At 42.4% G+C, this 27,617-nt stretch overlaps 1 long non-coding RNA gene across 6 annotated transcripts in view; it reads right to left on the bottom strand.

Annotated features, from left to right (window-relative positions):
- Positions 1–408: 408 nt before the first annotated feature.
- Positions 409–27,617, bottom strand: part of LOC112304430 (uncharacterized) — a 153,235-nt gene continuing 126,026 nt past the window's right edge. For 4 of the 6 annotated variants that reach the window (XR_011651131.1, XR_011651126.1, XR_011651127.1 and 1 more), the window contains one exon: positions 409–5,276. This is a non-coding gene — a long non-coding RNA (uncharacterized lncRNA). The remainder of the gene's footprint in view (positions 5,277–27,617) is intronic. The other 2 variants (XR_011651128.1, XR_011651130.1) reach the window with 2 other exon arrangements.

Genomic DNA, 27,617 nt, shown 5'->3' with positions numbered 1-27,617 from the left:
GTCCAGACACTCAGGCCTACGTGGCATCTTTCACCAGCGCGAACCCACCCTTTTCCATGCTGAGCAACGTACCCGCCCGCATCTGAGACTGCCCAGGGTCCAGAGCCTTGCTCACTGGTGGGTCCTGAACCTTTCTCTCTAACTCATCTTTGTCCCCTTCCCCAACTGAACTCAGAGTGCCAGCTGTGAAAGAGGAAAAGAGGACCGGGAACCAGAATTCTAAATTCCCAACTAGCTGCATATTAATACCCTCATGGGTGTGTCCCTGGAAAGCACATACACACTCCGTCCACCCGCAGGAGTGTGGGGGAGGGCTGGGCTGCACTGTGTGAGCTGAGGTCACGTTTTCTCCTCTCGCCCTGCGCAGTGCCTCCTTCCTCTGCATCTTTCCCTCATTCCTTCCTGGCATTACACGTGGACACAGGAGAAGCTCCCGTCTCCCGAATGAAGCACTCTGGAGAGAAGCTCAAGAGTGTGAAACAGTAGAGGAAAGTTTCCACAAAGAAGAGAGCAACATTCATTCTCTTTATTCCCCTCACCCAAAGCTTGCCCGCTTTCACTGTGACCCAGTTTTATGTCCCTGATGACTATTTGAATGTGATCCATTTTAGAATTCCTTCTCCTTACATATTCGCATTAGTTAGGATGAAACTAACTGTGGTAACAAATGAACTCCAAAATTTCAGAGGCTTCATTTTGTAGAAAGCTTATTTTTATTCAGGGACAATGTATGTGTTTTTCTTCAGCCAAGGAGCAGGGAGAGAGGATGCTATGGACTCAGTGTTTGTATCCCCAGCAGCACCCCCACCCCACCACGATTCATCTGTTGAAGCTCTAATCCCCAGGGTGATGGTATTAGGGATGGTATTAGGGTGGGTCTTTGGGAGATAATTAGGTCATGAGAGTGGAGCCCTCAGGAAAGGGATTTGTGCCTTTATAGAAGAGGCACAAGAGAGATGACATCTCTCTCCAACAGGTGAGCACACAGCAAGAAGGCATCTGTCAGCCAGGAAGTGAGACCTCACTAGGAACCAAATCCACTGGCACCTTGATCTGAGACTCCAGAAATGTAAGAAATAAAGTTCTGTTGATTAAGCCACCTGGTCTATGGTATTTTTGTTACAGCAACCTAGGCTAAGACTGAGGGGCTTGTGTTTCATTCAGGAATTCAAGGTGACAGGCTCTGTCGTCTCTATCAGGTGACTTTCAAGGTCATCCTGGGCATCAACATTCACTTTGTAAAGGGGGAAGAGCATGAAGGATGAGGTGTGAGAGACTGTTGTGGGCCAAGCCTTGAAGGGGCATACCTTACCCCACTCACATTCCGTGGACTAGATTGTAGTCACGTGGCCCCACCAAAGTGTGAGGGTGGCCAGAAATGTAGTCTTGCTACAGCAGCAGGAGCAAGAGTCCATAGGTTTAATGGACCCCTAGCCAGTTGTCATGATTTGGGTCTTCAAGGTCCAATTTATGAGACATTGTGTCAGAGTTTGGCTGTAAGCACAGAAGTGAACCCTGACTGGGTTGGGCATCGTCCTGCAAACTGAAAAGTTACCTGTTTGATTCCCAGTCAGGGCACATGCCTGGGTTGCGGGCCAGGTCCCCAGTTGGGGGCATGCAAGAGGCAACCACACATTGATGTTCCTCTCACACATTGATGTTTCTCTCCCTCTCTTTCTCCCTCCCTTCCCCTCTCTCTAAAAATATTAAATAAAATCTTTTTAAAAATACTTTATTTATTTACTTTTAGAGAGAGAAGAAGGGAAGCAGAAAGAGGGAGAGAAACATCAATGTGTGCCTGCTTCTCACATGCCCCCTACTAGGGATCTGGTCCACAAGCCAGGCATGTGCCCTGACCGGGCATCAAACTGGCTACACTTTGGTTTGCAGGCTAGCACTCAATCCACTGAACCACACCAGCCAAGGCTAAATAAATAAAGTATTTTTTAAAAAGAGTACAGAGTTGAGGTTTTAGAAGAAGCGAACTTTTGGGGACTGTGAAATTGCTGAAGACGTGGTGAGGAAGATGAGATGTCAGCTGTAGCTCTGGAAGTGCTGCTTGCAGGAACCTTAGGAGCCGGTGACCTGGACACAGGGCTGAGGTCCTAGAGACCCAGGGCAATGGGGACACACCACTTGCTGATGGTTCTGGCTGGAAATGGCCATTGAGAATATGGTCACACAGACAGTGGGACAAGCTTAGGGATAAATAAGGGAATTAGTTGATGAGCTCATCTTTGCATATCCGAAGTCTTTGAGAAAGATGGTGGACATGTGGGAGGAGACGAGGTTTGTGACCAAGGTAGGGAATCCTGTACGAGGGAAAGGAGGCGGCACAGAGGTTAGAGAGCAATATCCCTGAGGTTTGGAAAAGAACAGGGGGATTGCCTTAGGGAAGGAGGAGACTAGAAGGAGAGAGACAACATTCTGGGCAGGTGAGTGGGAGAGGAGGAGGATCCCAACCCCACTGGTGGTACTGCAGTGGAAGGTTGAGTGGGTGAGCAGCCTTGTTTTCAGAGGGTTATGCAGGATGTAGGTGGCCAGGTACAGCAGGCCTCGGGTCAGGTGAAGCGGTGGTGGGCACACACCAGGAAACCCTGGAGGACAAGCGGGAGTCCTATAGGGCCTGATGCAGAGGAGGTCCAAGGGGAGAATGGCTTGTAACTGAGCCAGGCCTGATCTGAGTGGGACTTGGAGAAGATGGGAAAGGACAGCCGACCTGACAGACCATGAGCTGCGGGAGACAGTGAGCCCTGTTTAATGATGGGTGCATTTCACTGTGTGTAAATTATATCCCAACTTTTTTTTTTAAAGGAATACTAACCCATGAGGGCAATTATTTAAATGATGTAAATCACATAGAAAAGTATCCACCATTTCCCTCCAATAAGATTTGTGTTATATATATATTTTTAAAGGCATAAGCTATGAAGATGAAAGCCCTCTTAAAAATGTATATCAATGGCTAATATGTGAGCAAGAATGATTAAGAAAGACTCACGAGTCAAAAAAAAAACCATATTATTGTGCTGCTTTTTTACTCACTTAAGTTAGGTTTATCTGACCTGGCAAATGTTTCAGCTCTGGTTGGCAATTCCTGACGGAAAGTGGAGAGTTAGTTTTGTTGGGAAAAGAAGGATGAATTCTACTTTAAAGGTTAAACTTTCGATCTGGGAGCTGCAACAGCATTGTCAAATAATCATGATCGTTATTTTTATAAATCGACTTAACTTTCAAGCAAGTTGGGAAATTTCTGACTTAGTTTCCATGAGACCTCAATTCTCCCAGGCCTGACGGGCCACCTTGAGGGAGGTCTCCCACTGCAAGAGCGCTGGGCTGCGTCTTCACAATGGCAGCTCCCGTGGAGAGAAATGCGGATCCTGTGGCTGAGCTGTTAAACAGCAGGGGAGAGAGGGGGTGAAGCTCATTTTTCCAGGCAGATCTGAACAGTTCTTTCTCACTGGCCCTCTTAGTCAGTATTTATCTAGCACCCAGGCTGGTGTGGCTTAGCAGACTGAGTGCTGGCCTGTGAACCAAAGGGTCGCTGGTTCGATTCCCAGTCAGGGCATGTGCCTGGGCTGTGGGTGAGGTCCCTGGTTGGGGGCCTGTGAGAGGCAACTGGTTGATGTATCTCTCACACATCAGTATTTCTCTCCATCTCTTTCTCCCTCCCTTCCCATCTCTCTAAAAATAAGTAAATAAAATCTTTATTATAACAATAAAATATTTTTCTAGCTATTCAAAGAATTATTACTAATTATTTATCTCTTTTGCCTTTTTGTTGTATTTCTCTGCCTCTTTGTGGTAGAGTAAACTTGGGCAAAGGAAGGAAGTCCTAGCCTCTTCATTCCAGATCATAAGATGTCAGATGTAAAGCTTGACCCACTTGTAAATCTCAGACTGCAGGTGTCAGACCTATGACAAAATAAGGCGTATTCTTCTGGGTGTGGACTTATGCAGCATTAAGCTTCATAAAGTATGATTTATTGTTCTGGAGGGTTTTATTGTTTGCCATGGTACCATTTTGGTGGGGTTACTAGCCCAGGCCTTCTCTGACTTACTACTGTATTTTGCCACATATAATGCACACTTTTTGCCCAAATTTTTGAGGGAAAAATAAGGATGCACATTACACATGGGTAGTACTAACTCTGTACTATATAAATGGTTTTATATTCTTTTATTTATGCTTATGCATTAAAAATGTAGCTCTAGAAGGCAATAACGATATCTGTATGCAAAATAATACCCTGGGATACGATAATCAGTTTTGTTTCTAAGTATAAATAAATGAATAATTGAATTAAAAAATTAAAATGAAAGATTTCTTTCCTGAAAGTTTGGGCCAGAAATGTGGGTATGCATTATACATGGCAAAATACAGTATTTGGGGATGTTATAATAGTTTCCTGGGAGAAGAAACTTTGCCATTTGAAGTACAGTGGGAATACAGCAGATGTCAGCTTTAGAGTAAAAGGTCCCATCTTGCATTTCTGTGGGTACTGAGTAAGAGCAAGGAGGAGCCGGGGGCCACTGAAGTGTCTGGTCCAAGTTCCTAGAGGACACGAAGCTGAAGGTCTCCTGAAACACTCAGATAAGGTGGTTTGTGTGCAGGTGTTTTCTTGGAAGGGAAGGAAGCAGGGTACGGCAGAGTTGAAGGGGAAGCTGACCTGGGATGCAGTTCCAAAGGACTCCAGGGGAGTTCTGAAGCTGAGGTGACTCTTCAGAGATGTTCAAAACTGAGATGATAGGGTTGGGCCTTTGTATCCCACATTGACCAGTGATTGGGTGGAGGCTGTCCCCAGAGGAGCTACCTCAGGAGAGGCAGCTCCTTTCAGCAAAGGACAATCCCGTAGACGTAGCCAACACTCCCATCAGCTGGGGAGTGAGTGCCTTAGTTCTGAAGGGGGATCCAAGTGGCACATCACAGCACCCCCTATGCGGCCAGCCTTCAAGTATACAAAGTTCACCGCTGAGGCCTTTCTTGGACTCTAAGATGTGACTCTTCTTTACCATTTGTGTTTGGGTTTATCTTTTATGTGGCCCTTCCACATCTATTGTCTGGATTCATAAAATGCTAGATGGGAAAGGAATATAACCTCATCCAACCTCATTTTATAAATGGAGAAACTGAGGCCAAGAGAATAGGATTAACTTACTCAAGGTCATGTAGTCATCGCAGAGCTAGAGCTGAGACCCTGGTCTTCTGATTTCCGAACTCCCAAGCTCTTTCCACTATCCATGCATGCTGTTTCCATTTGAGGCTCACAGTGACCCTGGAAAATAGGCAGGAAAAAGTATTTTATAGATACATATTTTGAAAGATGAAGTGACAGCAAAGCTCACAAAACTAGAAAGTGAAAAGATTCCAACCTAAGTGTGTCTGAGGACAAGACTGTGTTCTGTCAACCACATCACACTGGGGCCTCTCCCAAGGAGTCCCACCTCTATTCAGTTCAGCTCAATAATCACTAATTGAACATCCGGACACTATGCTAGGCCCTGATGATACAACAATTAATTCAGCACTACATCAACTTTCAATGAGCTCATCCCACTTAAGTGGGAAAAAATGGAAAAATACAAATCAGTTCAGTGTTACACGGTAGATGTTCTAAGAAAACTAAACAATGATATCAGGGTACAGAGGAGGACCCCAGCTCCACCTGACAGCTTCCTGGAGGAGGCAGTGCCTAAAGATGTTCATATTTGAACAAGCAGGCCAATGCCTCATTCTCCCCATACCCCCCACCTAATCTCCCACAGCTCAGGTGGTGGCTCCAGCATCCACGCAGTAACTGCAGCCGGACACCTACAAGAGGGGGCAAGAGCAAGGCTTTCCTCCTCCTTCACCCCACCCACAACAACCCATCTCTGTCACTGATTCATCAACCTTTCTCACCCCACCCCACCCCCATCTTTGCCTTAGTTTATATGTCATGACTCGTTAACTAGATAAATAAAACTACCTCCCATCTGGTTCTCTGCACCCAATTTTGCCCCACCCTTTCCTTTCTGCCTGTACTTACCAACTTTACACAGGGCAAACACGACTCTGTCTTTCTCTGTTAAATTGCCTCTCTGGCCCCACACAGCCTTCTCCATATATGAAGGCCCTAACACCTCTATGGCTTCAGATACTGCTCATCTGCCTGGAAAGCCCTTCATTGAATCCTTTTTTTTTTTTAACCTTGCAAACTCCTGCTCTTTCTCCAAAACTCAGCTTGGACACCCACCTCTTCCAGGAAGCCTTCCTTGATGTTCTAGTCTGATATAGACGTCCCCATTGCACACTGTTTAACCCAACTAAGCTCTTATCACACAATAATATACTGATTGGTAAAGATGCATATTTTTCTCACTAAGCTGTGAGCTCCTGGAACATAGGAGGTTGGGATGGAGGGGCTCATTTGCTTTGTAGTCCAAGCACTAGCACATAGAAGCTATTTAGTAATTGTGGAAGCGAGGCATTTCAGAGAGCAGGAATAGTTTGCACAAAGGCACGATGCAATGAAACAATGGTGTGTTGGGTGATACTGTATGGCAAAAACTATCATGATAATGTAAAGCAGGGGACAGTAAACTTTTCCTGCAAAGGGCCAGATGGTAAATATCTTAGGCTTTGAATCCCAAGAGGCAACACTGAAGACGTTGTGTTGGTACTTGTATAACAATGTAATATGTAACTGTCCACAGATACAAAAGCCATTTTTAGATAGGGGTCTGATCTGTGAGAGCCACATTTGGCCCCCAGGTTGCCTTTTGCCAACCCTTGCCACACAGGATGAGTTGACGACGTCCACAGTAAGGGAACAGGTTGGAGAGCTAAAATGGCAGGAGGAAGATCTCAGACTTGATTCCATAATCAATGGTGAGCCATCAGAGGGCTTCAGGCATGGGAGTGAGCTGATCTGACCTGTGGTTTACAAAGACTCCGTTGGCTGCACTGGAGAAGGGACTCTGTTCATCTGGGTAAGAAAATCGGCACCCACCCCATCACCACCCACTGCTTCCAACATGCAAGCCTTTCAGATGGACCCTGACGCCACCCCTTTTTCCAAGTGAGGAATGCTTGGACAAGACAGCCCCCAAGACCACAGTCTTTTACATCTCCCTGCATGCACCAGGGGCCTTGGGCTTGGGAGAACACTCCTAGGGGACAACTCTCCTCATCCCTTCCAAGGACAATGAATCAGGTCATTTAGAACCAATGGGACAGGCCCCAGAAAGAACATTCCCTGTGGATCTACAGACCCATTTCTGCCGGGGTTTCCTCGTGACAATGGTTATTTATCTGACCTTGACTTTCACATCAGTCCAACTCCCAAACTTAGTTCCAAAACAGGTCTTAAATCACTCAGAAGCCAAGCCAAGCCAGGCTAAAAGAGGAAGTAACCTTGGCCAGATCTGTGTTCCAGCACACTCTATGGCCAGCAAAACAAAGACAGGGTAAAATCTAATGAAAACACTCTCAAACAATGAAAGCAAGATGTTGACATCTTCAGAGACTGGTTCAAATTAAGACTGTAATGACCATGGATAAGACAGGCAACTGAGTCAGAAGGCTTTTCAGGCAGTAGGTCTGTGTAGCTGAACCAGGTGATGACACTTACTGGACAGTGCAGGTTGGCACATGAGTTGAATGGGCATCTGCTTTTGGATGCCTGTTTTGACTCAGTGAGGCCACTTCCAGAATGATTAACTTAATCCAGGCCAATAGAGAGGACACACCCACTTTTACTGCCTATATTAACTTTCTTCTACACACTTCCCTCTATGAAAGTAACCTTTAACCAGGTGGTAAGCATGCTTGCTATTGTCTTTCTGGTTTTATTTCCTTGGAGAGGAAATGCATTTAGTGCTGCTGTGAGATCCAATCTGTTAGCTTCAGGCTACCCTGAGACCAAATTGGTCATTTAAATGCCTTGAGTCTTCATTGCATCAACTCTGCCCCCACTACCCGCCTCCCCTCCCCCCGCCATCCCTCTGTACTTTATTCAGGTGAAATGGCTTCCTTAGGGTTCCGGAAAAAAATCATCTGCAGATTAGGTCATCAAAGAAGGACAAATGTCACACTTGAATGCAGTCACCTCAAGAGCTTTTGGTTTTATAAGTTCTATTTGGAATTGAGCTAATATGAATCAAATAACTTGAGACTGGCCAACTTCACAAGTTTTATCTTGGAAAGCTGTCATGAGAAGTACCTCCAATTCCCCCACAATAACCTGCCTAATATTCTGATGGCCGAATATTTTAGATGAAGTATCACAAGAAGTTGTGCTAGGTCCCTAACAATCCTATAGTCCAGACCCTCATATTTTAACATTTATTAACAATCTTTTAAATGGGCATCCTGGGGTGGGGAATGTGAGTGACAATTCGAATAAAATGAATCTGTGTAAAATACTGAGACTATAGCACATTAACCCACCAAACTCTTGGCTACTTTGGTGACTTGCAGAGAATTTATTTTCTGCTACAGCCAAGAACCCTGCTCATCTTTAAGAAAAGGATCTTGGTTATTAACAGGCCACATTTAGCTGGGGAGTCTTTCTCAGAACCACAGGGCTCTGGGAAAGAGAGGTATTATAGGACATTTGTAAAGGATTATTTCTGGACTGCTAAACCACTTAGTGACCTATTTTGAGGCTATCTGGTTAAGACTAGGGTACTATCTAAGACGAAGAGGAAGCTCCAGGAGTAACAATAACCCAGACATCTCCCCACCGCCACTCTCGAACCTTTTGATAATGGGTGAAGGGAGTCCTGTACTAGGGATCAAAGTTCTCCTTCACAAGCTGCTACTGAGTCCTTATTTTATGCAGAGAGGTCACCTTTGAGGGCTGAGACTTACTTTAGAGCAAAGATAAAGAAAAAAGCCCACAACACTCACTATCAAAGGCCTGTGTGTATGAGGGACCAGGGACCCAACTCACAAATCAGAATTCCTGGCCTTAAAATAAGCAATTATTGGCAAGTTTGGGGAATATGTGTAAAGGGTCATTGGACATGGTGATTCCAGGGGGGGACCTGTGTTGATTTACATGTCAAAGGGAGAACCGACAATATCTTGCTTACACACCCACTGGCCAATAGAAGACAGGAGACAACACCTAGGAAACAGATGGATGGCAAGTGCTTCACCTACCATCCAAAATCACCCAGATTATAGGAGAGAGGGTGTTTTTAGTATGTGGGTTCTCCACCAGAATTCACCAAGGGAGAAGTTCTGAGACTAATTTACTATGAGAAAGCCCTAAACTAGTGAGTGTGCAGAAGTCCAATAAAACTCCCAAGTGGAGATTGTGCATTAATCTTCCTCATCCCCTAAATGAGGCAGGTGTCAAATGTCTCAAATTCCTCTTGCTAAGTGGTTCTTGGCTTCTGCTTGGCAAACTCAACTGTGTTGGGTTCTCTGGGGGCAGTTCTAACCAGATCTCTGAACAATCATTATTTCATAGAATTACCACGACTTTCCCTGGGCCACTCATTTCCTGTACTTTGAACACATACAGGGGCCTGAGCCTCTCTCACCTCAGGAAGGAAGTAGTCCTCAGTGGTCAGCTCTTTTGTATTTTCTGCATCATCCCAAGCTCAGAGCAGCATTTGGTCCCCTTTAGGTATCTCTTGGTGTCTTAACTTAGGATCATAACATGAATGAAGATCATAACCAAGAGCTCTGCTGGACGAAGGGAATGACCACAGTCCCACAGACTGGCCTGGGCAGAAAGGCTCGTTGTCTGAGTGCGGTCATCACTTAGCATTCTTTGCAACTTCGCATTCCTACTGAATAGCTGCCATCGACACCCAGCCTCTGTCTCCATCCAGACCTTGCAAGACCAACATCTAGTCACTGTCTGAGGGTACCTCCCAGCTACACCACCACACAAGCATCCTCTTCAAGGGACACTGCATAATCGCCTGGTGTAGGAAAGAAGCTGAACTTTGGAGCTGGACAGGCTCACTGCAGTGCCCCTGAGCTTGGGGTAGGGGGAAGGGACACACCTCAGGCACATTATTAACACAACAAGGTAGGTGGAGACCAGGGAAGTTCTGCTGATTTACAGTAATGACAAGCTTTTGTCAAGTGTTTACTATGCAGTAGGCATTGTCCAAGCACTTTGCATGTATGACGAAGTCATTATAGCCTCCTGCCAATCAGACTGCTTTCATTACTATTTTATATGCGAAAAGTGAGGCACAGAGAAGTGAAGGAATTTGGGACAGGTAGTAAGGGGTTGATTGGGGAGTCAAACCCAGGCTGCTGGCGCCCTCACCCCGCTCTGGCCAACTGGCCACACAGCCCCTGGTCAGCACTACATTCCCCATTCTACCCTTGAATGCTCCCAGGTCCTCTAGAGCTTTACTAGTCCCACTTTAGAGATAAAAAGATGAGTTTCAAAGAGTTTAAGTCATTTTTCCAAAAATCACAGTTAGTAACCAAGCCAGGATTTCAAACCCTGCTCCCGAGGTCCACACCCTCCCCCATATAATGCTCAATAGGTTCATTTTCCGGAAGTTTTGAAACCTACAAGTATGAGAAAGAAAAAGGGGGCAGATAGGAGAGCAATTCAGAAGGGAGAAAAAAAGAATGGATATTTAGAGAATAATTAAATTAATAAAATATTTAATTTTTACACTTATGGATCTAAAGTTATATCATGTTGGGTTTGGAAATTAAAAATGTTACTTGGTTTGCAAATAAAGTGTTCACCCATTGTTCATTTAATGACATGTAAGCCTAGAAGAGAATTGAAACACACCAGGACAAGTAAAAAACAAACAAAAAACAGGACCTTGGGGGATTTAAAAAACCCCATAAATACGTTTTTTGCTCACTTTAAAAAATGGCCATGGTTTCCCTTCTTTGCTTAGTACAGGGCTGTGCAGCAGTCACACACAATTTGCAGCTGACCACTTGGGAGAAAGTATTTTGGCTCCACTGTGCAGCCTCCCTGCCTCACCCGCAAAGGGTGGCACACTCCAGAGAGCCGCTGCCATTCATCAAATGGGCTCGGCTTTTAGTCTCTGCTTTTAGAGCCACCCCGTGGGGAAGGGCAATTGTTCCTCCCGGTCCCAAGGGAAGACATCAGTTTGGCTGTGACAGTCCCCGAATGGCATGCATAATTGTTCTGGGGGAAGTATTATAGGACCAACAAAAAGAAATCTGTGCTGTATTATTTTGTAGGTTCCAACTGGTTGGATATAAAACAAAACAAAAAAGAAATTACAGACTTGATGCAAAATTAGAGCATTTAACATTTCTATTTCTTTTAGACGTTTTAATCTATTCCTCCGTGAGGATAGCTAATGGTTGTCTGAAAAGCTTTTGCCACTTTTCTACCACGTTTTGAGATGCTTATTTTCTTTAGCTGGTCCTTCCAACAAAACCATGTTCATTTTGTTCTTAGGATTTATTGCAAGGATACAGTTCTTAGACTAATTTAGGAATTATCCAAAGAATTATTAAAGGATTTAAGAGTCTTAATATAGCAGTATTAATTTACAAAAAGATCCTTCAGGAAATTTTTTTGAATGTCTGGGGGGTGAAAAAAAATCTTAGAAAAAATATTGAAGACGGGCTTCAAAATGATTAATAAGAGATGGAGAATGTGACGTAATTGTTATAAAATAAGTTTTTTCATATATATATATGCATATGTATGTGTGTTACATTTGCACGAGGCAGATTCCCTGGATAATGCTGTGCTAATATTCTTTCCCAGACACACTGCCTTTCTCCACCATCATGAAGAGAGACACAATGTGTAGGCTGATCTGCGAGGAAGGACAGCACGCATATTCACAAATGCCTTTTCTATTTACAGTTCTATTCTGAAAACGAATTAAGTTTCCCTTTGATCTCAAGCTTAATAGTAAGAACAATTTGGGTTTCAAAAGTCATATTTATTATCAGAAAACCAGTCCTTTAAGTACTTCCTTGTGTTAGCCACTGCTGAATGAACCAGATGGTCTTAATTAAAAATCAACCTTGAGCATAGATAAGAAGACAGAACCGCAATCAGTGACTTTGCTGATTCCTCTTCCCCTTGTGCACATTAACTGTATGTTTTCATCCATAACGTATGAAGTGCATCATCGTCTTTATTCACATATCAATCACACCAATAATCAGTAGGAAGTAGAAAGTCTCCTCCATACCGCATTTCATAATTTGTGGGGAAATAACGTGAAAGCTCTATGTATAGGAGCAAGCGTCCAAAAGGCACGTGCAAGTGCAAAAAGGGGTTCCTAACTTGCCTTCTGAGGTGCTGGGTCAGCCTTCTAAGGTGAACTGGCCAGCCTTCTCTTTCACTGAGCACCAGCAGGTACTTGGGAGACAGCACCAAGGGTGGAGCTGAAATGTGGGAAAGGGAAGGGGAAAGGGGGAGCATGGTGACCTGCATAGGTGCACCAGGAGAGAAAAGAACGACCCCTTGCGGTTGAGCAACAGAAAAGGAACTGAGGAAGAGGGAGATGTCTGAATTTGGGATTCCAAGCCCAATCCTGTTTAATGTGTGTGAAGATGACTAAGGTTTATCAAAGTGGACTTATAGGTCCTGTGTAGCCAATAAATCTCAATTAGTCTACAGTAATTCTGTATTATAGCTAGAAATCAGGGATTCACAACAAAATCCCATGGAATAATTGTGCTTCATACATTTTGTTAACCATAAGGTAAGAGTGTTTTACTACTTTCAGCTTCCCTGACATTTATTGATTATTATTTAGGATGATAAATAATAGGAAGAGGGGTAATGGACACACTTGGCAGGGACTTGCTTCTTTGTTCTAATTACATTTTTGAAGACTCTTATTTTTTTGTTCTGTGAGCTTTCTTTATGGATTCTGAACTTCATGTGTAATTAAATCTTCAAGGAATTAAATGACAATCAGCAAGTTGCCACTCTAGAAAATATAATTGATTTAACAATACATTTCCAACTGCTCTCCCTGCTTCCACACTTTTCCTCTTCCAACTCAAACTAAACACAGCCACCACGATAGTCCACCCAAGGCCCAGCCTGGATCACATCACTGCCCTACACAGAAACCTATGAAGTCTTCCCGATACTCGGAAAATCTGACCCGAGGGCTGAGCACGGCCTTCAGGCCCTCCTGTCATCACAGTACGTATGTTGTCCTCAAACTTCATGAAGCCCTGAAAGAATGTTTGCTGTCTTCCCTGTTTCCTCTCTCCCTCCTGACCCAGTAGCCCTCTCTGCACCCACCCCCTTCTCCCAGAAATTTATTGCAGTGCCCTGCTTTTCTGGAAAGCTTCCTATAGCCCTGTAATCATATATGCTCTTAGAGTATTTTCTCTCTCTCAAATTGATATTGAACCATTCTGCCTTTTAACTGATTTAATTATTTGTATCTTATTACCCTTTCAAAACTACAAGTTTCCTAAAGCATAGAACCATCATTCATTTGATTCCAAAACTATATGTTCTTTCCATTGCTTCAAACTGCTTCTTTCCTTTGGAGGAGCAGCGAAACCACTTGATGGTTGTGGGCCTCCTTAACTGGGAGACATTTGATTGGTGCTGTCACTGCTTTTTAACATATAGGTAGCCCTTAATTCTGTCTCCTGTCACCTATTAGAGAAGGACTATGAGTCACAATGGTAAGACCCCTCCCTTCCTCAACCCCCCTTAATGAGGCCAGTGCATGATCAGAATGCTCAGTGAAGATCACCTACATCGGCCCACCCTCCTTAGCTCAGCAAATGCTTTTGCAATCCAGACAGGGCTGGAGGAGATCCCCTTAGAACCTGGGCATCTGTGTTCATTCCCTGTGGCTCCTGTAACAACCAACCACAGACTGGGAGGCTTAAAACAACAGAACTTGATTTTCTCATAGTCCAGGAGGCCAGAAGCCCAAAATCAAAGTGTCTCCATGCTCTCTCTTGAGGCTGTAGGGGAATCCATCCTTGCCTCTTCCTAGCTTCTGCCGAACGCCAGCAATCCTTAGTGTTCCTTGCTTGTAGCTGTGTCACTCCAAACCTTCATCTTCACACAGCCTTCTCTTTGTGCTGAAACCTACCTCCTGTCTCTGTGTCTCTTCCCTTTTATGACACCACTCATGTTTTGTTAAAATCTACCCCAACATGTTGGATTACATCTGCAAAGACCCAATTTCCAAATAAGGTCACATTCACAATACTGGGGCTTAGAACTTGAACATATACTATTTCAGGGGGACCCAGTTAACCCGCAATGGCACCAAAACCCTTCCCGGACAGCTTACAGCTCATGGAGAGTTCACATTGCCATTGTTCGTGGCACTGCAGACAAGCTTGAACTTCCTCTCTACTCTCCAACAGAAAGACGAAAGTAAGACCAAAATCCTGGAAGAAGAACCATTGCTTCCTTCTTTAAAAATTGAGCTACTATTCTTTAATTATTAATTTGAATTGTGGTAAAATAGATATAACATAAAATTTACAGTCTTAACTACTTTTAAACGTACAGTTCAGTGGCATTAAGTACATTCATGTTGTTATGTAACCATCACCACCGTCTACTTTCAGAACATTTTTCATCTTGCAAAACTGAAACTCTGTACCCATTAACCTTAATTCTCCATCCCCCTACCCATGATGGCTCCTTTAAATATGGAACTTATCCTGAATGACTGATACTTGAGTTGTGTTGCTCTAATAAGCTTTTGATTTTATTTTATACACACACATTAATTAGAAGCGAAAACAAGGGTGCCAGTAATAAAGTCTTTGTTATGCATAGGTATATATAATAAGCTAGTCAGGTGTAACTGAGAAGAGTCTCACACTGCTTATCCCAGAATGTGACCCAATTCCCTCATTTGACTGATGAAATTATTGCCTAAACAAAAATGACTAGGGCCCCTTGGGGATATTTGTGATAAATCCTCATGCGAAGGTGCTACTGGCCCCATTTAAAGGTGCATTCAAATCAATACTACAAACATTTGTTCATAACTCTTCTCTGTGCCAGACACCAAGCGTTGGGACACAGGAATAAATAATACATCCCCAGCTCTGAAGAGTACAAATCCATAGCACACATAGATATTTAATACCTGGAAGTATCTGGTATTTTTCTTTTCTTTTCTGAAATACAGCTTTTCTATCCTTAAATATTTTTTAAAATGATGCCACAATCTTCCATTGATCAGCTACTTCCTCTTCTTTACTTCTCCATCTAGTCAGTCCCTGATCCCTGGTCCTCTATCTTTAAGTATTTTTTCAGTGGGGGCCGGCTTTGCAAGGAAAGACAGGGTGCTTGTGGGCATTAAAGAGACATTAGAAAATGAAGACCTGAAGTTCAGGAGAACTTTGTGTTGACTGAAAGTGGCTGAGGACATCTGGTGGGTGTCACCTCCCCAAGTGACAGCCGGTGCTCCTACAGCTTTTTCTGGCCTGAGGAGTCACTGTACGCCTTTGGGAAAGTATCATGCCCAGAACGGTGTAGTCCATCCTTTCCAGGAAGCTCTTAGATGCATTGAATCATCTTTCTCTGCCTAGTCTTAAGGTTGATGTTCTGCCTTTCATGGTCACTTTATACTGTCTCCCTAAATTGTCTCCTATAATCCCGTGGCTTTCGTTATTTTGTATGATCTGATGACTCAAACGTTTAAATGATCAACACAGACTTTATTCCTCAACCTTAGTATCACAGACCTAACTGCCCTCAAACATTTCCACTTAGATGTTCTACCGGCATACTCCTTGAGTAGATCTGAAGTTGCCTGTCTTCCACTTCCACATCTTCTCTTGTCCCATGCCGTGGTTGGCGTGCATGAGCGTGCGCGCACACATGTGTGTGTTGTTTTATCTTAGGGAGTTTCACTAACACCCATCCATGGTTTTCTCCCTTCATCAACGAGACACGGTAGAGAGAGCAACATAAATCTGAGCTGCAAGATTCTTAACATTTTTAGGGTTAGATTGAAATTCAGGGAGATGTAAGGGCGCAACCTCTGATTCCCATGCCCTGCACGCGTGTTCCCCATCGCGGCAGTGCACCAGAAACCAGGCAGGATGGCGATGTGCACAGACTACCATTCCGAGAACAGGCACACAGGAAAAATAAAACAGGTCAATATTCCAGACTCCAAAGCCAGTATTACCATAGCTGTTTCCTAGCGAGTGAGTAATTTTTGGTCCTTCACTTGACTGTGGTTTTAGCGATGATCTATAGCTAATAAGAAGAGAGAGAGAAAAATGTCTTTATATAGCCCATGGGCTGTTATCAGTTTGACTCCCTATAACTTTTCAATGTTGCAAGAAAAGTGGCCAGCAGGATATGAATTCCCTGGAAGAGCTAATTTGGATGACATACTTGTTTCTGGAAAGTTCTTAGTGAAACATACTACTGGAGTTACTGGACTTTTGAAGGAAAGTATACCTAATATTGCTCTTTGGTAATTATCAGTTCTGTTTGATCTCAGTAAATGATGTTGAGTATTGAGTCAAAAGTATCATATTAGCCAATTGACCCTACTCCTCCAATTATAGAAATTTAAAGATCCTCTTGAAGTTCAATGGCAGTGGAGGAGATTTTGAGAAATTATTTCAGAATTATGAAACCATAAATGAGTTTATTCAGAGCTATCAGGTCAAGAGCCCAGAGGCAAAGTGATCCAGAGCCCTGGCCTCTGCATCATTAGAAGGGAGGACTAGGACCAGGCCTTCATGCCCTCATGGATCATTTGAATTTAGTGGGTACAGGGGTTCCTTTGGGATGATAAAACTATTTTGGAACAAGACAGGCACGCTGGTTGAACAGTGTCGTGAAAGCACTAAGTGCCAGTGAATTGCCATTGGACCGCTTACTTTAAAACGGTTGATTTTAGGCCCTGGCCAGGTGGCTCAGCTGGTTTCCCCCTCAGAGCCTTGGCACTTGCTGTTCCCTCTTCCCAGAATGGCCTTCATTGGCTTTGAGCAGGAACATCATTTTTCTTTATTTAATCATTCAGGTCTCAGTGCAAATCCACTTCCTCAGAGACATCTTCCCTAATAATTGTATCTAAACTTTTCCCCTCAGGCACTATCATACCACCTATATTTGTATTGATATATGAAATTATTGTTTTATTCATTTTTAAAATTTCCTTAATAACTGTTTCTCTCCACTAGAAAGTAAATTCATGAGAAGAGAAATTATATAGATTTTGTTTATTGCTCCATCCCCACTGCCTGGCGCATGAAGGCACTCAAGGATTATTTGCTGCATAAAAGATCAGAAGGAAGGAAGGAAAGGAGGAGGGAAGGAAGGAAGGAAGGAAGGAAGGAAGGAAGGAAGGGAGAAAAATTGTTAAGTCATATCTAGATGGGGCTGGACCAGAATTCTGTGATTAGCAATGTTTGCCATGAGTGTAAAACACTATATAAGTGTCATAAAGGTCGTGGTATGCTGGTAAAAGTTTAATAACCACTTCTCAGAGCTGGGGCTGAGGGTGGGAAATGGTGTCCTGATTTGTCACATTTACCATTTTACGTGGTGTAAACATTCCCACTAGGGCAGATTTCAAGCAATCAATAAGCTGTGAACTCATTCAGAAAATTCCTGAAAATGTAATGATCAACTATCATGAGCTGGTATGAGCCAATTTCAGCAAACCACTGGAATAAATGACACATCTTGCTGCCCCTGAGATAGTCCCATACGTCCCCTTTACAGGGAAGAAACCTAAAATCCAGAGATGAAATTAAAAAGCTGGACCCGGATTGTAGAGTAAGTATGCAGCAGAGGCCAGCTCCTTCTTTAAAGGCTGTTTTCCTTTATGAACACCTTCAGATGCTGTCAAAAGGAAGCACCAGGAGGCACACTGCGGGTTTCTGCCTTGAAAGGGTTTATTAACAGATGTGAGCTGTGAGCAGTGTAGTGAAGGCTTCTGGCAAGGACCCAAGCAGGTTGACAAACTCCTTGCTTGCCCCAAGTTCCACTAGCCAGAGGGATTTTCAACATTTGCACTTTGCTTGGGGAATGCTTTGCTGTAACTGTCAGCTTCTCCCCTGCCCCACCTCCCTGAACTAAAGTTGTTTCTTCAGGCTCTATGGACCTCAACAAAAGGGCTAAGGAGCCTATGGGCTGTTAATGCAAATTTCATATCTCAGGGAGTAAAATTTAGGGAACTTCTTAACCTTTGGTTTTTGTTATTCAAAACAGAATTTAATTCAGAATTTAAAAGAACACCTAGGAACACACACACGCGCACACACACTATTAGCAGACATTTGGTCCTGTCTAAAATAGCTACTAAGACATTCGGTTCATGATGAAAAGTTCATGAAATTTGGTCCTGCCCAAAATGTGTATGGTTAGTACAAAGTCCACTCTTGTGCAAGATTCAAACCCTGGACCCATCTACCTAACCTCAAGTGCCATGACCAGTTAGGCTACCGGGGCAAGAAGGGTTATAGACAATACAGCCACAACACTATTATTGGGCCAATAAAACATGATAGTACTTTATGTATTAATCCTGTAAATCAAAAGTATAAATAAATGTTATGAACTATTTCGACTCAGAGATGTTTAGTAAGCATGGACCATCTGGACCCGACCTTATCCAAGACCATTTGGCATGGACCAAATATCTCTGCGATTGTTTTGGACATGATCAAGTATCAAGTACCTTTGGCATAAACCAAATGTTCATGGACAATTGTTCCTTATCAAACTATGCCTCCTTCTATTACATCTTGAACATGCCCTGTCTGCCTCCTGGGATGTTCCTGCAGTAGAATGGTGGCTCTCTGAGAGCAAGGAACTTTCTTTCCTCTTTTGTGACTCTTTCCCCAATCTGAACTCTGAACACCATCCAGATATTTCACACAGAGCCTGGCTGATTGATGTGCTGAACTGAGAGACACTGAACCCTGTGACCGAGCAGAAGGAAACAGGAGGTGGAAGGGCTCTAGCCCCAGCTAGTTCATCGATTGCTAGGACAGAGACAACCAGTTCCTGTCTCTGAGCCACAGCGTTCTCATCTGCAAAGTGAAGAGGTGGGACTGCAGCATCACCAAGGTCTCTCTCGTCTCTAAAAATCTCTGAGTAAGGAGCAGTTTTCAGATTGCATATTATACTCCCTGGGATGCATGTTCTAATTCTATATGAAGTCAGGTTATTAAATATTTAATCAATCTTAATTGTGGTTTATTTTTGAGACTTAAGGTCATTAACAGAATTTTTCCCTAACTTTTCCTAAAAGCAAAATTAATAAGCTATTTCAGAATGCAGCCCTGTTCACATTCGTAATAACCTCCATATAATGAAATGTACATGGCCTTTGAAACCCCTTAAAATTGTACTTTTAACCCTGCTCTTCTCCATACTGTGTAACACTGAGCAAATTGCTTCACCTCTCTGAGCTTTATAAAGAAGGACATTTAACATTTTTCATGGGGTGCTTGTGAGGAGGAAATGGAAAGACAGGTGAAATGCTCAGCATCTAGTGGGCCCTCCACAAATATTTGGGGTTTTTTTACTGCTTTCCTTTTTTCCTCCATGTCCAATTTAAGAATATATATAAGCAAAAAACATAATACCACTGAAATATTTTTAGTAATTACATCTAACACTTTATACAAAGATGATAGAAATTTCCCCCAATATGGCATTGAAGCTTGTCCTAATGACAAACCATGTTCTTCTCTTGGCTGCTGAAATTGATTTACCCATTGACACTTTCTTAGTGCTTTTTCCACCAAGTGAGGCTTGTCTTTTTTTTTTATTGTTATTCAATTACAGTTGTGTGCCTTCTCTCCCCATCCCTCCACCCCACCCCAGCCGAACCCCCCTGCCTCCCCCACCTCCACTCTCCCCCTTGATTTTGTCCATGTGTCCTTTATCCCCTCTCCTCACTGTCCCCTCCCCACTCCCCCCTGGCTATTGTGAGATTGTTCTTAACTTCAATGTCTCTGGTTATATTTTGTTTGCTTTTTTCTTCTGTTGACTATGTTCCAGTTAAAGGTGAGATCATATGGGCTTGTCTTTAAAATGGAAAACTTCACAGATTATAAAGAAGAAGGGAGAGGAAGAGGAAGGAGGAGGAGGAAGAAAGAGGAGGAGAAGAGAGGGGGGAGGAGACGAGTGCAGAAATGGCTGTGCATGGCTGCGTCTGCCAGGTGGGGTTGATATGTGTGGAAACATACAGAGCAGAAAGGATCCTGGATCATCCAATGCCGTTAATTAAGTGGAATCTGGTCACTTGTGCAAATGGCTTCAAGATCAACAGCTGGAGACTCCATGTAGAACCAGAGTCTTTTTTCCTTTTTAAGGTTCTATTGCATGTAATTTTAAAATTATTGCACAATTCACCACTACAAATTAAAATAAGAATAGAGAAGAAAAATGCAAAACATATTATATTTGCCTAACATACTATATTTGCTTACATGCTATGTTTGCTGGTGATTTGTACTATGCGTTGCACAGCATTACATTTACATGGATGGGATTAAGGTAGCCATCATGCTTAAAAACTTGCCTTTCCTCATTTAACTACGAACAACATCTGTTTTCCCATATCAATAGATGACATCATCATCATTATTTTTGGCTGGTTATTATTATGCTGTATGGATGTAGAAATAGGTATTTAACCAGTCCCCATGTTTGGCCACTTTGGTGTTTTCAGTACCGTGCAAATCTCCAGAACCACTTTGAAAGAAACTAGCTCGACCTGAAAAGACAGTCCTTACATAAGCGGAAACAACACATTACTATTGAAGTAAACTTTGGAACTCCGTTCTTCCAGGCTTACGGTAGGTACTCTCTCTAACTGCAGTGCACATGAGACAAGGGCTAAGGGAACTTCTTCAGCTGCCAAAAATTTGGCAAAATTTTCTTCTTTTTAATGCCAGAGAGCAGGGGTCAGCCAAGTCCAGCCCACCACCTGATTTTATATGGCCTAGAAGCAAAGAATCAGTGTTACACTTTTAAATGGTTGAAAAAAATCATTAGAAGAACAATATTTTGTGATGCATATAAATTACATGAAATTCAAATTCAATGCCTATAAATAAAAATTCTTCCACCTCGTGTAGTTTCCAAAGTTATATCAGAACACAACCATGCTCTTTTATTTACATACTGCCTAGGGCTGTTTTCGTGCTCTGATGTTAGCACTGAGTGGATGTGACAAATACTGCATGGTTCCGCGTGCCCAAAATATAGTCCTTTATATAGAAAGTTTGGCAATGCCTTCCAGGGGCTATTTTCTATTTAACATTAGAATCTCTTCTCTTTACAATTATATCTACTTAGTCATTCAAATCTTGGACTTTATAATAATTTCTAGTCTTGGAGAAATCATTGGCTTGTAGACCTGCTCTTCACTGATAAACTTCTGTGACTTATTTTTCTTCTCCAAGCCTCAGTTTCCCAATCTATAAAATAGGCAAGTTGAACTAGGTCTCTAAGGCACTTCATTTATTTATTCTTCATTTGACAAACACGTCCTTAGTGCCTACTACATTCCAGGCCCTCCGCACACTCTGGAGGTTACTGATAGTGACTGTGGCCTGGGACAATATTCTGTGGCTTTCACTGAAATGTAAATTACTGCTGACAAGACAAGGAAACGAAGAAGTCTACAATAAGATGCTCAGTTGGGTCCTCAGCTTCAGTGCAGGCAAATGACTTCTTCCCTGAAATTAAATCAAGGAATCCCAAATTTAGTAACTTCTACAGGAGACTTTAAAGAGAAGAAGCTGTGCCAGCACTTTCTCCTCTCTTAACCTGGCACCCACTCCAATCTACTGGAAGAGTCTTTCTTGAAAAATACATTCATAAGATGTCACAACTGAGAAACATCACCTCACCTGATGGAGAGGAGCACACCTCTTTGCCATTGAAGTTTCAGATTTATGTGACTGATGGATTCGATAATCACTAATTGAGCTATTGTTGTAGTTCACATCCATGGCTTGGGGTTATGCTGTGTCCAGGGAAATTCCTGATATCACTTCTAAAGCTTCTTTAGCTAATGGTCCAGTTCTCCGTACCCAAACAGAGCTCTTCAGTGGACGCCAGCTAGGGTTGATTTTCTCTCTTAGCCCACCACACCGACTTTTTCTTGACTTCTCAGACATTGTAAACCATGGACCCTTTGAGGCCATAAATGTATCTTCAAAATCATTAATATAATAATAAATGGGGATAAATAGTAATGGAAAATACAATAAAAATGAAAAATATAATAATAAAACAGCTAATATTTATTGGCATCTATGTTCTAAGCTCTCTGTTATGTTATACACATACTGCATTTAATTCTCATAATAACCCCAAAAGTAAATATTATTAGTCCATTTTCTGATGAAGAAACAAAGCTCAAGGACCCTAAGTAATTAATTCAAAATCCCTGAATTAACTAGAGATAAACAGAACCAGAATCCAAATCTGTCTGACTCTGAAGTCCTTGTTCTAAATACTACACCATACTCATTTTATTACCCTCTTTTTTGAATGCATACCTTCCCAATTCCTTTAAGTTGCCTCCACTTTCTGCACTTAGATACAATTTAATTCAACTAATATTTAAGTTTCTACTCTAGGTTGCAATCAACAGCCCACCTCTAATTGCTTTGAACAATTTTCTGCCAAGCCTTTTTATGGTCACGTCTTGATTAAAAATGGCTGGTTTGCAAGAGTCACATAAATGTTCTCTTATCTTAATTCTGATCTAGTGTCCCACATCCACTATACTCTATGCTCCCTAACATCAGGGGACCTTTGATCTCTATCTTCAGGGCTTAACCAGTGTACTGAACAAGGAAATCACTGTAGCAGTCACACCTCTGAGCCCCTCCTGACGGCTCCTGGACCCCAACAGACTCTGCTGAGGACTCAGCCTTAGGCAACCATGTTTATGGCACTGGTTCTCTCTCTCTCTCTCTCTCACTCTCTCAAACAAGAGATATGTACTCCTCATTGTTCTGAGGATTGGGAAGTCTGAGTTCAAGGTGCTGGCTGATTCAGTTCCTGGTTTCCTGATGGTTGTCTTACTGTTCTATCCTCACATGGCAGAGAAAAGTCATCTTCCTCATGTCTCTGTGATCCTCTCTTTCTTAGCACTTGACCCAAGAGAAACCAATCCACGCCAGCAATTTATGAGACAATCTAGCTGCCAAAAGAACTACCAAAATAGGGACAGACTTGCTAATCAGAGCTTAAAAAATTCAAACCAGGAAATGCAGACAGATACACCCAATTGGCAATGGAAGCCAAAGCTTAAAAGTTCCAAAGACGGGAAGTCCTAGTGTCGTGAATGTGACAACTATGAGTAGAACAAATAAATGAAGTCAAGGGTGACATGTGGAGCAGGGGGTAAAAGAGTTGGTAAGGAGGATCAGTTGTCCCTAGTGTACCTGGGCCAGGTAGAGAACGACAACAATGATCCTTGCAGCCTTGAATTCTCAAGGAGCTTCCAAGCAGTTTTCATGATTTCTTTATGAACTTCACGTCTCTCTTGTCATGTGTATCTTCTCATTGAACTTACATTTATAGAAGTAGCTTAAGTGAGTTGCAACACTTTGCAACCCCAGAAGCAAAGGCAAACACAGGACACATAAAGAATTATTGGTTGCCTGGCTGACTGAAAGGCTGAATGATGAGTCTTCAATTGTCTGCAGTTCCTTGCATTGGCCTTTGTGGGGATGTAGATTTTTTCCTAGCTGAATGCATAATTGGCACTAAAACCCTTGGGCATCAGGCAACCTAAAAAGCCTGTGTGTTAGCTGTGGGCCTTCCAGCATGAACCATCTGCATCCTGCAACAAGATCAGCAAGGGCCTTACACGCCAGGCTAAGGAGCCCAGAGTCCATCCTGTTACCATAGCAGTTGCCAAGAAGAAAATAAAGATTTGCTAGAAAATGGAGCCATAATACCAGAAACTTCTTTTTTAACAAACACTGTATCAAGGCCTCTTCCCAGGTTTGCCCTGTCAAACTTGGGTCCTTACTGCTGTCATTTCCTGGTATGACAGAAAAGCAAGGTTGATACTATTTTAGCATAACATCAATTTCAAAATGAAGATGAACCCCTGTCAGCCACAGCTGTCCTCAGGGGGTGGATGTCCTTTGCAGCTAGACATTGCTTCATCTCCCTGGTTGTGCTCCTGTTCTTATTAAAGCTAGCGAGTAACCGCTCCAAGGTTTTACAGTGTCATCCATCCTTGACTGCCTGTGCTAGAAACATGTAAAACAGGAGGTGGTGCAGCTGTGTGAGGACAAAGAGGACTCCGGAAGTGAGTTTGTCACCAGAAAACTCTAAGAACAGCTCTACTCTAAGAAGAGGTGGCTTCACAGGATCCTCTCAGGGACTCCAGCAACAATAGTGAATAGAGTTTATCTGTTATGTTGACTCCACTGGAAACAATTTGCCATCATTCTCTGAAACGGTGGGCAGAGAATCGTTAGCTTTTGACCATGCTCACTGGAGAGAGTGCTATTTTCAATGAATAATGTCTGGCAGGCACACAGAAGGGGAAGAGGCAGGGTGAGTGCCATGGGCTGCAGTCACACACGGGTGCCTCCAAATTTATCATCAGTCCTTGCTTCTGTGACTGTACAAATCTGAGTTGTTTGGAGATAGAATGTTTGAGTTTGTTACTTTTGTCAACTTTTCAAGGATGAGAAGAAGTGACAGAAAGAGAGTATTGTTGTTTTATTTAGTTAATTTATAGTAATGGCTTGACTTGGTAAAAATAATTGCATCTCTTCTCACCTACAATGCCAAGACCTGCCATTTACTTACTAGCTATGGAAGTTCCAAAAAATATGTCTTAATCAATATTTCACTTTCAAGAATGACTAGATCATACAGATAGAAAATCATAAAAAAATGTTGAACTATACTTTAGACAAAATAAAGATAATTTTATATATATATATATTTTTTTCCATTCAACAGCAGTAGCATACACATTCTTCTCAATTGCACATTCTCCAGGAAAGATCATATGATAGGTCACAGAACAAGTCCTAGCAAATTCAAGAAGATTGAAATCAAAACAGTATCTTTTCTAACCACAATGGTACAGAACTAGAACTTAATAAAATTAGACAACATACTCCTGAACAAACAATGGGTGAAAGAAAGCAAAAGGGAAATCAAGAAACACTTTGAAACAAATGAAAGTGGAGACGCCGCATACAAAAACCTATGGGATGTTGCAAAAGCAGTTCTGAGAGGGAAAGCTTATAGCGATAAACACCTATGTTAAGACAAGAGAAAGAGCTCAACTGAACAGCCTAACTTTATTCTCAAGGAGCTGTAAAAACGAGGACAAACTAAACCCAAACTTAGGAGAAGAAAGGGAATGACAAAGATCAGAGCAGAAATAAATGAAAAAGAAATCAGAAAAAAAACCAAAACAGATCAACAAAACTAAGAACTGTTTTTTAAGAGATGAAAAAAATTGACAAGCCTTTACCTAAGCTAAAAAAAACCCCATAAGACTCAAATAAATAAAATCAGAAATGAAAGAGGAGACATTACAACAGATACCACAGGGACTTCTAGCCAAAATGGGGGCATAGGTAGATATACTTTGCCTCCTCACACAACCAAAAGAAGGACAACAACAAATTTGATAGCAAAAAGTAACGAGAACTGCCAGAAAATCAAACAATATGGAAGTCCAACAACCAAGGAGTTAAAAAAGAAATGTTCATCCAGACTGGTAGGATGAGTGGAGACAGGCAGCCGGGCAGAGAGGACTCACAGCAAGGCAATAGCTGGAAGACCTGGGCAAGCAAGGTGGCATCTGGAGGACCAGGAGAGGCAGTGGCTGGCGCAGTGGGCAGTCCTACATTTGTGTGCAGATAAACCAGAAGAAACAACTGGGGAGCGAGACAGACCAAGCAATACAGGGTTCTACCATGGGGAAATAAAGCCTCAAAACCTCTGACTGAAAAAATCTGTGGGAGTTGAGAAAGCAGGAGAAACTCCCAGCTTCACAAGAGAGTTCGTTGGAGAGAACCACAGGGTCCTAGAATGTACACAAACCCACCCACCCAGGAATCATTACCAGAAGGGCCCAATTTGCTTGTGGGTAGAGAAGGAAGTGACTAAAAGCCTGCCAAGAGCTGAGCAAGAAGCACTGTTTCCTCTTGGACCCCTCCTCCACATACCGTGCCACAATGCAGCGACTTGGGTTGCTCCACCCTGGTGAACACCTAAGTCTCCACCCCTTTTATATAACATGCCCACCAAGACAAAAAAACATGACCCAAATTAAAGAACAGATCAAAACTCCAGAAAAAATACAACTAAGTGATGAAGAGATAGCTAACTTATCATATGCAGAATTCAAAACACTGGTAATCAGGATGCTCACAGAAATGGTTGAGTATGGTCACAAAAGAAAGGAAAAAGTGAAGGCTATGAAAAGTGAAATAAAGGAAAATGCACAGGGAACCATCAATGAAGAGAAGGAAACTGTGACTAACATCAACAGTTTGGACTAGAAGAAAGAAACACACATTCAATCAGAACAGAATGAAGAAACAAGAATTCAAAACAATGAGGAGAGGTTTAGGAACCTCCAGGAAAACTTTAAACGTCCCAACGTCCAAATCATAGGGATGCCAGAAGAAGAAGAGGAAGAGCAAGAAATTGAAAAATTATTTGAAGCATAATGGAGAACTTCCCTAATCTGGCAAAGGAAATAGACTTCCAGGAAGTCCAGGAAGCTCAGAGAGTCCCAAAGAAGTTGGACCCAAGGAAGCACACACCAAGGCACATCATAATTACATTACCTAAGATTAAACAGAAGGAGAGAATCTTAGAAGCAGCAAGAGAAAAGGAGACAGTTACCTACAAAGGAATTCCCATAAGACTATCAGCTGATTTCTCAAAAGAGACCTTACAGGCAAGAAGGGGCTGGAAAGAAGTATTCAAAGTCATGAAAGGCAAGGACCTACATCCAAAATTACTCTGTTCAGCAAAGCTATCATTTAGAATGGAAGGGCAGATAAAGTGCTTCCCAGATAAGGCCAAGTAAAAGGAGTTCATTATCACCAAGCCCTTATTATATGAAATGTTCAAAGGACTTATCTAAGAAAAAGAAGATCAAAAATATGAACAGTAAAATGACAAACTCACAACTATCAACAACAGAATCTAAAAAAATCAAAACCAAAACAAACTTAGCAAACTACTAGGACAGGAACAGACTCACAGAAATAGAAATCACATGGAGAGTTATCAGAGGGGAGGGGAAGCAGGGAGAAGGGAAGAAAAGGAAAGGTACAGGGAATAAGAAGCATAATTACTAGGCACAAAATAGACAGAGGGAGGTTACAAATAGTATGGGAAATGGAGAAGCCAAAGAACTTATATGTATGACCCATGGACATAAACTAAGGTAGGGGGAATGGTGGAGGGAGGGGGATGCAGGGCAGAGGGGAATAAAGGGGAGAAAAATATGGGACAATTGTAATAGCATTATCAATAAAATACATTTTTAAAAAACAACTAATACCACAGAAATACAAAGTATCAAAAGAGACTACTATAAACAATTACACACCAACAAACTGGAAACCTGGAAGAAATAAACAAATTCCTAGAAACATTCAAAGACCGAATCATGAAGTAATAGAAAATCTGAATAGACCG

This window comes from Desmodus rotundus, chromosome 1 (genome assembly GCF_022682495.2).
Source record: "Desmodus rotundus isolate HL8 chromosome 1, HLdesRot8A.1, whole genome shotgun sequence".
Taxonomy (NCBI): Eukaryota; Metazoa; Chordata; class Mammalia; order Chiroptera; family Phyllostomidae; genus Desmodus; species Desmodus rotundus.
Note: the sequence above shows the minus strand (reverse complement) of the source record. Positions and strands in the feature narration are given on the sequence as shown.